Consider the following 14,145-nt stretch of genomic DNA (forward strand, 5'->3'; position numbering starts at 1 on the left):
TGAACTCTTAATGTAATGAATATGTATTCGTAATATGTTTCATACGCAAGGCAAATCATGACCGTTATCTCAAATAAAAAAAAATAGCAAAAGAAATGTAATTTTTTTCTAACAATGATACCGTTCAGTTCAGATGAAATTTTCGCCGGTACACAGGAGATTTTGTGGTCGGTACCTGTAATACCACCATCCTATCATAATAAGCAGTGCATGGTCATAATTAAATGGAACTTATTGGTTAAAAAGTGGGGTTCACAAATCAATATTCATGTATTACAATGTATATGACCGCGGACGTAAAGAGGTCTTAACCTAATTATTAAGCAGAAATACAACGTCAATCCGTACTTAAATATTATTTGATACGCATTAATTAATACACCTAATCTGACTTAATTGCGCCATTGCATTGTGAAAAGCATATTTGTCAAAATTCAAACTCTGATGCATGTCAAAGATAGTTCAAAACAACAACATTTAATATCATGCTTTTGAACAGTGGGTTATTGCAAATAATTTTAATCCTTTAAATAAACGAGATCAATCTATTCTTTGACATCAATCTATAATTCGACGAGAGAGAGAGAGAGAGAGAGAGAGAGAGAGAGAGAGAGAGAGAGAGAGAGAAAATCCCTTTAACACTCGGAAAAAGTTGCTAATTTATCGACCTGACCGATAAAACCTTTTTAAGTAAACAAGTGTAAATCTTTTTTAAACGGAGACAAAAGTGGACTAGATGTCATCGCCAGGTCAATCCAAACGCCTCTTGGTAGAGAAATTCCGATCGATAAAACCAACTTATCGAAATTTTGGACAAATGGTACATGTATTAACTGTATATTTAATAGTAAAACAGCCAGTGTCATTTTCTCACCTAAGAATCATTATAATACATATTATGTGGCTTGCAAAGGTGGTTGTTATTTTTCCCAAGAAGAACTTTTTAGAAAATTTAATATGTGGCAGCCATCTTAACATAAATTTTAAGTCAAAATCGTCATTTAAGAATTCCATACAGGCATGTCAAAATACAATATGAAGTTTAACATAGAATCTTTTTTTTCATGGTGATTTTTTTTTCTGTTTGCCTTTAATGAAACAAAAACGAAGGAATCAAGTTAAATCAAATTACAACCAACTTAATATCAACTAAATTAATGTAATTTTCTATTACTTTTGTATTTGATTTTTAAAGTATCTCTAAATAATTCTAGCATAATTCAACGCGCGTACCATTGTTTTTTAAAGTGGGGAGGGGGGGGGGGCACACTTTCCCGAAATCTTGACAAGCAAAGAAAAAATTGAATATATAAAAAATAAAAAATAAAAACCATTTTCGTAACCCTTAAAAATCCTAAACCGTGGGGAAAGGAGGGGGGAGGTGCGGGGCTGGTGAGGCGAAGTACCTGAAATTTTTATTTTCGGGTTTATTAGGTTAATTTACCTGTGATTATATTCCTGTTCCTAAAAATTGGATAGGGGGACTCCTCCAAAATACAATTTACTGTATTTCCGGCATTACACGTACGCACATGGACACCAAATGCCTTCAAACACGATTTTTTTAAATATTGTATACGCAGAGCATGAAAAGTATCTTCATGTCAAATTTTGTTCATTTCGCGTGAAAACAAAAATGCATGGTTGGCTTTAATTATTTCATATGAGAAAAAAGAAAACAAACCACAATGGTTGAAAATACGTTAAGTTTGATAAACATATACATATGCTACTATTAAACAATAAATAGGATAAAAACAAATTAGATCAATTCCGAGTTAATAATCACCAAAAATATCAATAAATATATATAAGCATACAGTCGGATTTTGTTAGGCAAACAACCATTTATACAAAATACGGTTAAATGAAAATACAATCTCTTTACTTTCACCATTTATATAGATAATGCAAGAAGCCTATTATCAAAAAGAAAACAGATTGTTTCAATTTTAAACTAGTTTGATGGACTTTTCCAAAGCATGTAGAAAATTTAAATTTCAATTTATTTTCAGATATAAAATCATAATACTAGTAACTTATAATTGTCCCTTTGTTTATATTTCCATCTATTCACCACATCAGAAATGTTCGCAGATTACCGTCTAAAAATATATTAAGTAAACTAATAACTAAATAGAATGATGTGTTGATTAGAAAAATATCAAAATTATAGTCAATGGATATATAAATGAATAGAAAAATACATTCAGATGAAAATATATAAATGAAAGATAAATATAGGGTTTTTGTAAACGAGAAGGAGTTAAACATGTAACAATTCTCTCATGACGTTACATAGCTTACTAACCAACTACCAATGTAACCGTTACATGACCATGATACATAATCTACTATTACACGTGCATTGGAGCGCGATTTGTTATGGCGACAATTGTGCTTCAAGACCATAAAATGGGGATACAGTCGAAGTAAAAAAAAATTGGATTCGCACGAGTCTTATATATGTAAATTCTAAATACATTAAACCCATAGCAATTTTTTTTTGGCAAAATTAAATTTATTCATGAAATAGAAATCAGTTAATTTAGATTATTTAAATTGTATTAAAAACAGTTTATTGTAACTTTACAGTCGAAAGACATATACATATATTTTTATAAATAAGCGATGTCGAATTTCAAGTGAACCTTTGATCCTCGTTTTACATAAAATTTCCCTTACACAACACCAAAAAACCCATAACTGTATGATGCCATGTTCCTTGAAAAATCAATGTAAATAAAAAATGATGACCACAATGAGAAATAAATAAATAAATAACAAATTAAGAAACTTACGTATAAAACAAGATGGCTTGTCCCTCATCTCATAGAAAATACCAGGTGACAGCGAACTTCAACGTTGACCCGAAATGACTTTTTTCTCCCTCCGATTAAAAAAAAAAAATAATGAAAAGAAAACCTCTTCACGCGAATCGATTGACCACAGTCCGAACGAAAAATCGTCTTTCTGTGGTGCAGAGACCACAGATCTTTTAACGACAAACAAAGACTCCCCTCTTGTCTGGAACTAATTGGCTAGCGCGATCTGATTACGAGCATGTAGATGTATGGGCGATATATACTTAAAAGTTGACGTCGGGTCAAGCTGTTGTGTCAGTATGACCCTTTACGCGCTAAACGACTGTGGGTGTTTACATATATAATTATAGACGGCTGCCTGCGCTTTCAACCTGCCACTGACGTTTCATATAAAATCACAAATACCCTGCAAAGTCATTTTGTCACATTTTCTTTTTTTGTAATTATCGACATTTGACTGTATATTGAAATAATAGGTATATTTAGTGACTAGACACTTAAAGCCGGAAAAGTATGTCAGAGGATATTTACATTACGGGTTCATTCCGCGGTCATGCCCTAAGTACCTGCTTTTTCATGACGCAGTCACAACAAATCCCGATTCTAGACTCTATAAAAAAAGGAAGCCCTCATTTTTTTTCAAACAATATTAATATTTACAGTATTAATAACATTATTTGTACATTGGTCAGATTCCGTTTATAGCTAATAAGAGTCAATCGGAGGTAACTAAAAAAAAAAAATGATATATATGATATCCTCTCCGCGCGAAGAATTTGCCGGTGTTAGTAAATGTCTGATGAGTCTGTGTGTAAGAGGTAATGGTGGAGTCAAATACGTCATTACATCACCCTAGGTCCGGCTCTCTAACGTTATTATATACACAAGGCCGCGATCGATAACGTTTTATGTAATGTCGCCAGGACTATATAGGAAGGAGATTGCTAAACAAGACAGATCGTCCTACCAGGGATGTTCATACATCCCTGGTGCTACCACGTATCAGGCAGAGTCACCCTCTATACCTTTTCGCATTTCCTTATACAATGTATATCTGTTTTGACCTATGAATAAAAATAACACGATTGAAAGAAAAAAAAAACATCTAAATTTGTGAACATCCCAAATTTTATTTTACACGTGAATGAGTGATTGTCATTTTGTTTTTCGCCTTTAAATTTGTTAAAAAATAAAATTAATCTATTATCACCATTACCTAAATTTTAGAACAGCAAAACATATTTTATATGGTTTGAAATGTATCTTGTTAGTGAACAAGGAAGCTGAAATGACTTAAAACGAGTTTCATTTCGGTAGACTTTTAAGGAATTATTTGCACATACATGCATCATTATAATTTTTTGTTGAAAATTGATTGGCTGAAAAATAATTTAATATCGTAATAAAGAATGTTGCTTAGGTAACAGTAAGACTAACATCAAATACGCATTAATTTGCCTGACGTAACATTTTAAGAGCAATTCTCTGTAAGCACTTAAACTTTATCGGCACGCATAGAAACCGATTTTGTCGAAAATTTTCAAAAATGTAGACCTTATTAAACTATCTAAAAATCACATGTCAAATTATCTATATACTGACCAGTTTCCATGGAAACTCGATTCAAATTTCAATTTTTATCAAAATTGACCATTTTTACTGCAGTTATAAAAAAATAATGCAGCAAGCTCAACGTTTCACAAGCATAGAATTAAAATAATTAAATCTTCGGCTATCAAGAAATCCAAAAAAAAAAAAAAACCAAAAAAAAAAAAAAAAACATGATGGGGAAGCTATCTTTATTGTGGTGAAATAATTAGTTGAAAAATGGTTACATTTTTTGGAAAATGAATTATCTCCCTTTGCAATTTAGACATCTTTTGTGATGAGAGTTCAAAAAGAGAAGTGTTGAAACAGCATAGTCGACAAAAAGTGTTTTTTCCCCAAAATCTTGAAAATTTTATCTTTATTTTCATTATGACCCATAGATATTGTCACCACACCTCTAATATGGACCACTATTAGTGTTTCTGAAATTCCATCCAATGCCTTATCATGTTTTTATAGTGCAGTTGGACTTAACAAATCTTCAATGTTACTTCAGGTTTGTAGTTTAATTAATATCAGTTATGCATATGAATGACTGATTAACTCATATATTAAAAGAATTTACCAGTTATAATAAGTACATTGTTCCTCTGGAACTTATTTTATATGTATGTATTATTAATGTTTCTTTCAATCATAATCTAAATTTGTAAAAATATGAGTTGTTTCCCTTTTATAACTCTTTCCCGAGATTTTGCTTCCACCACTTTTCGCTTGATATTTCGATAATAATAAATACCTTTGTGCTCAAACTACGTTCATCCACCAATATGAAAAATGTCCAGAATATCTGTTTTGAAATGCCCCCTATATATACCGCTTCAAGTTTCAATACACATCCCAAAATAGAAAGTCTACGGGGATTTTGCGTTACATCAGCCGTTAATAAGCCCGGATAGCGTTGAAAAATTGCGCGAGGTGTCCCGGGTACTTCCGAATGGAGAAAAGATGTAAACAATTCCCATTATAAATCTCCGTAAGATATTTGTTTTCGTTCCTGTAAACTTTTATGATTTGTCAATGAAGATATCTTAGATATTTTTCGATTCATCGATTTCAACTGTACTTCTCTCACAGGGTTGTATTTTTTTAAAATTAAAAATCATCAAAAAGTGATGGAGGCAATAACTTGGGACGGACCTCCAATCTCTGTATACTATAAAAACAAACTATAAAAATCAATACACACAAAGAAACCCAAACTAATTAAATCTGTAAACAAGGAAAAATGTGGGCAAAAACATAGCTATTACATATAAATTGAATAATATAAAAATTATTTCATTAAAGAAACCCCTCCCTCACCCCAAAAGATTGGAAAATACAGCACACAAAAACACAAATGTATACTTTGTATGACGCTGAATAAAAAGCTTTTAATTCAGGTAAGCTAAAAACATAAGTGTGATAAAATATTCCTTATTTTTTCAAAATTTGGTAATCATTACATAATGAAATAAAACACAAAGACATAAACTGGCTATTATACATTGAATTGAACGAAATTGTTTCTAAAGTTTTTTTTTTTTTTTTTTTTGTAGATTTTATTTTTTCTTGTCATTAAATACAACATATAAACAACATTTTATCAATCAAAATATAATAGATGCGATAATAATGATAGTATTAGCATTGACAAAAGTAGCCACAGAACATGTGCTGGTAATAATATAAAATATCTAAATTAGGTCGTATGCAACATCTTTATGAAATGATAGACATTTTCTTTTTTAAGTTACATTTTACGGTACATGTATATTGCTTTAAAAAAAGAAAATAGTGGTAATAATAATAATAAAAATAATAATAGGGTTTATCACCAAGTACTACTAAATAAATTTGAAGAATTCTAACAGTAAATGTAGATATATGCTGTCTATAGGGATCACCACTTCTTCGTTACAGTTCATTCACATACCCTATAGACAGCACTACTGGAGGACTGGTTTCCTCTCAGTAGATATTTTATCTATAAATGTATAATTTTATATAACATAAGTTTACATATAGTAGTATTTTACAACATACGAGCAAAATCAGTGATATAACTTGCTCTAGATTTGTACTTCAAACGTAAAACAGAGGCGTAATTTAACAGAGATAATTTGATATGCGTCTTAAGACCTTCTTCGTTTTCATCCATTTTTTCTAATCTACAATACATTTTATACTTATATATTCTCAATGCTATTAAGGATATTAAAAAATTTAATGTTGCAGTTTTTCTATTGTTTTCTAAGTAAAAACCTATAATAATATGTTTCCATTTAACATCAAAAGAAAGAAATTCACTTAATAACCTCCATATCAATAGCACATTTTTACATTCATAAATCAAATGATAACTTGTTTCCATCTTGTTACACATCCTGCACTCTGGTTTCACATCTACCTTCCATTTACATAAATATGCATTATTACACAATATATTATTAAGCAGTCGGTAATTGTTTATCTTCAACTTCTAAAATTTTACAGACATATATTTTTTCCCATTGTTGAGTATCGTGAATTTCAAACTCCTTCGATAGTTTTGTCTGGTAGCAAGGTTTTGTAAACTTCTTCTTTATAAAATTTTTGTAAAAAAAATTACATTTTTTTCCATACAAGTTATCATAGCCAGTTTGAAAATAAAAATCTAAACCAATTTTCTTATCCACAAATTTTGTATTTGCAAAATCATATTTTCTCACCACTGATTTTAACACAGAAATAATAGTCTTATATTCACATAACCAATTAGATCTATCTTTCAAAACATTGGTTAAACTTTCTAAAGTTCGAATTTTTCCATTATTATCCAGTATATCTTTCACAAATAGGATGCCACTTTTAACCCAATTTTCAAAAAATAATACATTTCCTTTGTATCGCATATTACAATTGTTCCATATTGGCTGTCGTACTATATCGACATTTGACATTACATCTAATCGGGAAATTTTACATTCATTTAGAGAACAAAGTATTTCTTTATAGAACAGTGGAAATTTTAGATTGTCTACGTTACTCGAAAATTGCAAAACATACACCACATCTATATTATATTTGTTACAAAAACCGTTCAGTATATTGTACAGAACTCCTTTTGATTTCAATATTCTTGGTAACCAGGCCGCTTTTAAAGCTTTGAGTTTACTTTCTACATCAATGATACCCAGACCACCATTTCTTACATCGCCGATAAGAGTATTGCGTTTTATTCTTTCTGATTTATTCCATACGAAATTAAATATGAGACGTTGAATTTTCTTTAAGAATTCCTTCCCTGGGAGGCATAAGATAGACGCTACGTATATAAGTTTTGATATAGCTAGTGTGTTAATTATGCAAGACTTTCCAAATAATGTTAATTTTCTGCGTTTCCATGATTCAAACAGTTTTTCCATATCATTATATATTTTCATCCAGTTTTTGTTGTAACATTCCTCTTTGTCATGCCCTATATATATACCAAGACACTTTACAGTATTATCAGCTACTTTTATTCCATTAATTTCTGTAAGTGTGTTTTTTAGTCCACCTAGCAATAAAAATTCCGTTTTATTAACATTTATTTCTAATGTTTCCATGGTAACGGTTGTCAATATTTCTTACCTAGATTCACTAATTTGTAAACAATTTGTATTACAAACACTCTCAATTATTGCAAATGTAGAATTTCACCTATTTTCTTCTTAAATGATCACAATTTACACATATTTATAAATCATAGTAAGGGTTTTGAAAGTTGTAAAATATACACCTTTGTTTCCATGGAAACAACAATTTTGAGGTAACTTCCCCATCATGTTTTGATTGTTTTTGATGACAGAAGTCATTTCAGGATTGGTATCGGTTTGCATCAACCTGTCCACAAGAATTTATAGGGCATCACCAAAAATGCCTCATTTCTAGGTGTTTTACAAAGCCATTAACCAAGTACTTTTAAGCCCTTGGTACAATAAAGAAAAATAAATTCTTTCATTTGCTAAATGTATTATTCAATAGTTAAGATGTAATGCTTCGATACTTTGATGAAGATTTATATTTAAACAGAAAAAGTGTGTGTTTCAGTCTAGATCAAGACCATTTTGTCCTAAGAATGATGCGTATGTGTATCCATGGTAACAGAGTTGCCTAGGTACCAACTTTAAGTGTTTTTTTTGAAAGGTATATGATAATATGCATCATATTAAAATTTGAGAAAAATCGGTGACTATGCGTGCCGAACCTTCTATACAAGTGTTTAAATGCTTACAGAGAATGGCTCTTTATTTTGTAAATTTATAGTTAATGTCAATTTAAAGGTCAAATGATCTTACTTTCTATACCAAATGACAGAAAACTAGAAATGAGACATAAATATAAAAAATAGCTGCCCAATTTATGCTCAAATAATGTGGGTTGGTAAAATTGTAAAAATTGGGTATCTTAAAGGGACTTGATATCAAATTCTTATTTTTTTTTGGTACAATATGGCTTACATATGCATTTTGAATAGTTGACCAAAGTTCGAATGTTAGAAGTCAAATAATATGAGAGAACCAGGGGTCGAGTCTTATATTTGTTTACAAATACTGAAAATATAAGGAATTACCGTTTCTTTGACACAATGACTCGTGGTAAACAAGATAAACTGATTCAATCATTTCATAAATAATATTATCAACAGATAAATCAACATTTGATTGAAAACTAATTAAGCCAATAAAACACATGTGAACAATAACAATTAATACTTGAGATTTGTTAACAAAACAAAGAATTTCAAACTCTGTATCTTGTCACTCAAGATTTAACGTTCAAATTCTGAGGAGGCATTGAATATACCCATATTAACAAATCTAAACATTAAAAACTGAAAAATAAAATTTAAAATTTCAAGCCCAAATCGTGTCTAAGTCCCTTTAAAGGGGCATGGTCACGATTTTGGTCAAATTTTATTTTTCTGGTTTTATTATTTACAATGCTTTAGGAATGCATTTCTAATGATCAAAAGAATTTTGAGAGTCAATCGTAGAGTTATAAGCAAGATACATGGCTCACAACTCTTTGTAATGTCAACAAGGCTCGTGTCATGTTTTTGTTTACATACGTTAAATATACCAGTAAAAATCTTTTTCAAACTGAGTTGTCTATCTTCTTATTCATTTTAAGCATAAACAAACAGTTCCTAACGTTTAACACATTATTTTTGGTCAAAAACTGTAATTTTCACTTCAACATTCAAAATGTAAACAAAGGCTTTGTTTACAGAGCAAAGAATATTAAGCTCTGTAACTCGCTTATAACTCAACAAATAACACTCACATTTTGGTTGCATATTGAAAATGCCTTACTGAAGCATTGTAAACATTAAAATCGGAGAAATAGTTTTTGACCATGCCCCTTTAAAGGATGATGTTTACTCGGAATAAAAAATACCATCTATTGATTATTATAAACCTCTAATTGAAGTGCTATTTTTACACTTTTGAAGGATCTTTTTGCAATTAACATATCAGGCACGTAGCATTTTTGCTGGCCCCTACTTTTTTCACAGCAACTAATTTTTTTAAAATTTACATATAATAAATTGAATTATCATGGAGTTGGCCCCAATCCCACTTTTTTGGAGGATGTAAAAAAAATGATATGGAAATAAGGAAATTAGGATTGAAATTGAAGTTATATACTTTGCCACCCCCCCCCCCCCCCTTCACCCCCCGGATTAGGATTTTGAAGATTTTGGGAAAGTCTTATTTTCGTTTTTTTTTTTTTTTTTGCTTGTCAAGATTTTTTGGATAAGTCTGGCCCCCCACTTTCAAAAACGATGCTACATGCCTGCATATGTATTGCCAATGAAATAAAAACACCTGAGCTCTGCTGGAGACGTACAAGAAACTGTCATGGCATCAATTGTGTGGCGCACCTAATGCAATACAGCGCCACATACTTGTTAATGCAAAAACAAAACTTTTGCTGTATTCATAACAAGCACGGGGTTGGGTTGAAGCTGATCATGAAACAAGCGCACAGTGCAAGATGACAGAGAACAACAGCTCATAGAACATTTGAAAGAATATCTACTCTTTGTTCTAAGCATGCGTAGTTCCAGCAAACAAAACCTTCAAAACAAAACAAAACTCACCCCCTTAAAATATAAAATGGAAAATTAAACCCTCAAAACAAAACAAAAAAACGAACAAAAAACAACAAACAAAAACTAACAAACAAGAAGGTATATGCTATCCGCTAGCGTTAATTCGAAATGGTCTGCGTTTCTGAAAGGTAATGTAATAAAATAAAAAATCACACCCCTCGCGAAAAAAAGCTCACACATGTTTTGGTAGCATAGAACAGTTTTTATAATGATAATCCAATTGCAAGTTTTTACATTATAGCCAGGGGGTGTGCGTCTTCGAACTTTGTTACTAGAATTTTCTCTGCTCTCATATATTGAGCCCGAATACATTTGATTCACTTCCTGTACGGTCTAATGTCTATTTCTGAGAAAATTGTGCAGAATTTTTTAAGGATTTTTTTCTTATAATTTATCCTTCACGGTTAGTTCATTGCTTAGAGTTGACTATTTGTATCAAGTGCCTATCGCATCTTTACATATCAGAAACTTACAGCTATGATTCAAAAGTATAAAAGTATCTCCCATCTGTCTAATTTTCATGTTATTTTACCTTCCGACGATTTTTAACTTGGAATTTCACTTCGTTACGCCAATAGTTTCACAAAAGTCAAAGCCGGAAGTCTTGCATATTACATCCGATTTTCATGAGCTAATATAAGGTACTAAATGTTGCAAACCAATGTCAATATAATCTATTTCTCGAACTATTAATTAATGATAATTATCTTACTAATAGTAACAATCTGCGGAAGGGATATTCTATTGCTCTGTGTATGTGGTTATGTATTTTGTTTTTGCAAGTATTTACTGTGTAAATGTGCACACGTTGACGAGTTTGCACTTGGAATCATTTACATGAAACTTAAGTTAACGCATGATTTTATTTTTCCTTGATAACTTCAAAGCGGCGTAACTCCATTATATTTGCATCGATTTCGATGCGGTTTATTGCAATAAATTTTTATAGATAAAATCATAAATATCACATCAGCTGGGCTGCAAATGCCTTTTAAGAATTGCAACTAATCATTTTTAAAGAAGTAACTATCATTATGTAAACCTTAACGATAAAACAGGAAGAGTTTCTAATTTTTCGTAGAATTGAAAATTGCTGTACTTCTTTCTAAAATTCATGAAATGATTTTTAATGATAATCAGTATAGTTAGCCAGCCACATCACACACAATACAACGCTTTTGAGAGTATTCCACTTTTGCAAGAATATTCGCGAAGCAGTAACCTAAATATTGTTCGCATAATTAAAAAAAATACCCCCTACCTAATAATCATATGTATAAACTTGATTTTGACCCCCGTGCGTGCACGGGTTGACATTGCATATGATATCGGACATTTACGAAATAGATACATCAACACACCGTATATTGTTGACATTTGCATGCCTACAATAATGCTATTAATTTCAATACACTCTGCTGAGTTGGAATAATGTAACTGTGTCTGGGAAAAGGCGTTCACCACAGTTAAAATGCCTCCCATATACCGTAACGTAGCAGAAAATTGCAGAATCGCTCCAAAACGATTTTGGAGAAAATTGATAATGTTGCATTGAAAATAACAGTCAAATTGTTCATAACACACCCTTTTGAAGCTGTAAAAGACTTAACTCACTATGCGTTAAGTCCCTTTATGAAGACGACAGAGTAAGCCAGTCCAGGAAAGATAATTCCTGTTTAAGGGCCCATGTTATATCCCGTGTAAACCCCTATTGCCCATATTAGGAAATTTCGGTAAGAACATGCGCAAATAATCCGCATTTCGACCTCCTTTTGCTGCTGACGCATAAGACGCATAAACTGATTACTTATACCATATACCGGAATCATCATCGGAAGCATAAGTGCATTATTTTGTGCGCCGTAAATTGCAGATTTTTACTATTGGAGGCACTGTAGCTCCCAGGTCGTCCATCCGAATTTTTTCAGACCGGGAGCTACAGACATGCAGCTGATTATTTTAGAGCTTTTGTTCATCTGCTGAATCCAAAATATGAAATTCCTAGCCGAAAAACTATGACTTCAAGACTTGGGAAAAAGAAAGAAGAAATGAAAATAAAGTTAGCAGGTGAAATAAGCAAACTGGATGATATATCCATTACACATGATGGATGGATTAGCATAAACACTGAGAGTTTTTGCACAGTGACTAGCCATTATATTAATAAAAACTGGGAAATGCGCAGTGTTGTACTCGAGACCAAAAAAGTGACTGGAAGTCACACAGCAGAAAACATAAAGAACCCACTGATCGAAACCAAAAATATATGGAAATTGCCAGAACCTACTGCAGTGACAGACAATGCTGCCAATGAAAGAAAAGCGTTTGATCTACTTGAATGGTGCAGATTTGGTTGCCATGGTCACAGCATCAACTTAATTGTCAAAAATGCCCTGGCCCTACCTGAGTTATGAAAAGTTATTGCCATAGGTAGAAAATTGGTCACCTTCTTTCATCAGAGTTCAAGTGTCACAGATTTACTTATGAGCAAACAACAAATTCTGTTAACTGAAGATCTGAGAGGACATAAACTTATAATGGATTGCCCAACACGATGGAATAGTACATACAGTATGCTTGAGAGATTATTGGAACAAACTCCTGCTATCATGTTGGTTATAAGTGACAGCAGTTGTGCAAAAGCTGCAGCAAATACACTTAAGTCCTCTGCATAAAGTTTTGATGAACTGTCTTTAGTAGAGAGGCTTGCTGCTGCACTCAAACCTTTCATGAAGGCAACAAACTGTGTTTGTGGAGACAAGTCACCTACACTTCACAAAATTATACACCTGCTGATAAAACTGTCCAAATGTGTGGAAATAGATTCTGAGGACCCAACTTTGATCAAGAAGATTAAAGAAAAAATGAAGTCAGAACTTCAGAGCAGAACACAAGACAGGGAACTGGCACTAATGGCATGCATGCTCAATCCATTCACTAAAGATCTGGACTTTTTACCCTCAGAAGAACGCCTTTGTGCACATCAGCTTTTTTTGAGAATTGCCTTAAATTCAGATGAAAAAGCAGCAAAAAAAATTAAGATTAACAAGGAGAAAGGGATTGATGACAATGACAACGAATTGAATGAAATGCAAAGGGAGCCTGAATTACCCGAACCAGAACTACCTAGAATGATAACAGAAGTTGAATCAGAAGATGTGGAAAGTGGACGGACCGTCTGAAGCCAAAAAGTTAAATCTAGGTGATTGTGATGAATTTCTACAAGATATTGTGTGTGTTGGGGAATCTGTTAAACCATATGCATTGAGAGATGTCATAGAACAGGAAGTAGGGAGATGCATTGGAGCTTCTCAGTGTGACACATATTTAACCATACTTCAGTGGTGGAAGAAGAATGAAATTTATTATCCTAGATTGAGTGTTCTCGCAAAGAAGTATCTAGCTATTCCAGCTTCATCTGTGCCAGCTGAGAGAATATTTAGTTTAGCCAGTCACTTGGTCAACAAGAAAAGAGCTCGTCTCAACCCATCCAACATTGACAATATTATTTTTATGAATAAAAACATGGAGTATTTTTGGTGAACTGACAATTTTGAATAGTGAACACTGAGCAGTCTGACTTAGTAT

At 32.0% G+C, this 14,145-nt stretch overlaps 1 protein-coding gene across 1 annotated transcript in view; it reads right to left on the reverse strand.

Moving 5' to 3' along the window:
• Positions 1-3,020, reverse strand: part of LOC105326453 (estrogen receptor beta) — a 45,815-nt gene extending 42,795 nt beyond the window's left edge. The window contains exon 1 of the mRNA XM_066086916.1: positions 2,802-3,020. The gene's annotated coding sequence lies outside the window, so the exon portion shown is untranslated. The remainder of the gene's footprint in view (positions 1-2,801) is intronic.
• Positions 3,021-14,145: the final 11,125 nt, after the last annotated feature.

Source organism: Magallana gigas, chromosome 6, assembly GCF_963853765.1.
Source record: "Magallana gigas chromosome 6, xbMagGiga1.1, whole genome shotgun sequence".
NCBI classification, from domain to species: domain Eukaryota; kingdom Metazoa; phylum Mollusca; class Bivalvia; order Ostreida; family Ostreidae; genus Magallana; species Magallana gigas.